Below are 2,873 nucleotides of genomic sequence, written 5' to 3'. Positions count from 1 at the left end.
GCCTCTTGCTCTAGAGGTTCCTGGCACCGTATAACTAGAGTGACGCTGCAGCCCATGAGCGGCTGATGCCAGAGGAAGGTGGCATCTCTGCAGTGGGCGGGGCAGGCGGCTGTGTGCCGAAATCCAAGAGCAGCTAGACTGGAGACTGTGGCCAAAGCCTGATGATACCCCACCTGCCCTGTCATCTGAGCCCTGTGGGAATATTTCTGACCTGCCACCCACTTCCCTAAGCCCCTGTGCCCTGGCCCCTGTCTTTTCTCACTCTGGAGCTGGTTCAACTCTGGTACCCATCCCCACTCCACTTAGCATCTGAATGCCTGAGGCAAGGGACTCCACTTTCTGCAGTTCTGTGTCTATAGATGGATCTACAAGCTGTCTTCTTTGGTGTGGCATGATCCCACTGTCTGGAGAGGCAGGAGAGGGTCATGGGATGCATCTGTGGTCAGAGAGCCCCAGGCGCAGCACATGACCAGGGCCCCACATCCCTCCCGTCCTTTCATGCTTCTGCCCCAGGTCTGGTCCCAGATCTCCTACCCCATGCAGAGGGAGGTTCCATGCTTTCTCAGCGGGCCCTGTGGAGGAGCTAGATTGGTAGCGACTACAGAAGCAGGGCCATAGGAGATCAGCATGGATCAAGGGAATACTCTCTGGGGTTTTTCTAACCCGGGACTCTAGAGGGCCCACCATTGTGCACTCGTGCCACTCAGTGGCTTCTGGAACCCCGTGGAACCTGGAAGCTCTCGAAGCACTGTTTCTAGTTGCTTCTCGCACCCCACTACAGGGGTCTCCCTACCGGCCCAAGCCACTGTCCCCACCCTCATTCAACAGCTTCGTTTTCTTCTCAGGGCTGGGCGGCCGCACCCTTGGTTCATGTTTTAACGCAATTGCTTCTTGTGTTTGCTTACTTTTGCCTGCACCTGTCACTCTAGATGAGAAGGTGGGCCTACTGTCACTGCAGCTCATTCTCTCGAGGCTCTTTTCTTCCTCTCCCTTCTTCCTTCTTTTCTGTCTTCTCCCAGTCTGAGCCAGGCCTCTCTGCAGTGGGCACTGAGTGGGGCCAGCTCTGTGTGGGGAGCGAGGTGAATGTGTCCCAGGGAAGGACAAGAAGGCAGCACCTGCCGTGAGGGGTGAGGGCGGAGCTGAAGGACAGGACAAGGTGCAGAGGGACCTCAGTGAGTGAGCAATTACCGTACATACCCAAATATAAGACAGTCTAGAATCTATCCAGACTCCAGGCAGAAGGGCAACCTCCATTCTTCCCAAGAGCCCATGCATTTAAATCTAAATTGTCCAAAAACCGAACATGAAGGGAAGAGGGACAGTCAGATGTCCGCTTAAAAGGTTAATTTATTATCTTATTTGTGCATCCACGTTTTAAACTCACGTTGCTTAACACAACAATTCAGAACTCTGGACCCTCAAGAAATTCTTTGATCCCAATTCTTTTCTGTATGGCTTGTCACTGTGCCGTCATGGAGGAGGTGGCATTTCCCCAAAGTGCATCTGCCCGGGGGGGTTGAGGCGCTCAATCTCAGCCTGGCAAATCTATGTGTGCCACTTGGGCAGTACCCCCCCCCCCGCCTCCCCAGGCCGGTGGGGGGTGGGGTTCAGTGGCTACAGGTGAGCCTCCATGGCAACACAGCCATGGAGGGCTCTGAAAGTGACCTTTAAAAGGCAGGTGCCGCCACGAAGTCCTTTTGCCTTGAGTCCTTTTATCTGAGTGAAATTCCTCAATTCCTTTTATAGCAATGGTGACCTCTTTAAGTACCTCAGGCTCGCAGAGAGTAGAGGCCCATCCAGCTAAAGCACCTTTGCCCACCAGAGTTTGGGGTGAAATTCTAAATAACTGAGAGCACTTGTAATTGAGAATTAGGAACTCAGCACAGAGCAGCCCTGGACATGGCTTCCTGGAGGTGGAGAGCTGAGAAGCAGACGGGGAGGCTCTCCGCTGGGCACCAGGTTTTATCCACACAGCCTCAAGGGGAACTTGCCCTCGGCAGCTGGGAGCTATGTTTCAGGGTCTCTTCCACTCAGTGAGCCTCAGTTTCCCTGTCTGTGTTGCGGGGACAATAGCCCTAAGGCAATGGGAGGACAGAGTATGGGACCTAGAGCCCGAAAGCAACGGTGAGGGACCGGGTCTCCTGAGACAACCCATCACCCCTCCCCCATCGCGGTGTTTCAGCCTGCGAACTGGGACTAGGGAGGACACTGGCTCGCTGGCTTCAGTACAGGAAAGTAGCTAAGGCTGGACAGGTGCTAAGGAAAGACCTATGCGGTGGGGAATGCTGGCCACCCCAACTCTCCCCACCTCACACATAACCCCCAAGCAGTGCTACCGGGACGCTCTCAGTGTTATCGCTGGCTTTGATCGTTACGTGATCTTAATTGCTAATCTTTCCCGTCTCTTCCTGGAGAGCAGGGACTGCACCTGGGGCTCAACCCAAGGCGATGAAGGAGGGACAGTGAGCTAATGACCGGCCTCCTCCCCCGCCTCCCTTACACACCACCGAAGTCTCCCCTTCTAAGTAGGTGGCCCAGGGGACGGAGAAGTCCCCACCCCTCCCCAGCTCACCCTGGCTGGACTGTCACGGAGCCCTTGACACTGTCCGGCCTGACCTTCAAGGGTGCGCCTCGCCCCTGGAGGCGCCGGGCACCACCCAGAGTGGCCCCAGGGCCCGGAGGAGGCCTCGGCTCCCGCTGACCCCTCCCGAGGGGCAGAACGAACCCGGGCGGCCCGCGCGGGAACGACGAGGGCGGGAGGCCAGCCCCGCCCCTCCGGCGAGCCGCCCGGTGCAAACTTTCAAAAGACGCGGCTGGCGGCGGCGGCCCCGCCCCGGCACGGTTGGCGGCGGGCGCGGGGGCGGGGCGGGGCG

The sequence above is a fragment of the Psammomys obesus genome, unplaced genomic scaffold (genome assembly GCF_907164565.1).
Source record: "Psammomys obesus unplaced genomic scaffold, mPsaObe1.curated_primary_1811, whole genome shotgun sequence".
Lineage (NCBI taxonomy): Eukaryota > Metazoa > Chordata > Mammalia > Rodentia > Muridae > Psammomys > Psammomys obesus.
Note: the sequence above shows the minus strand (reverse complement) of the source record.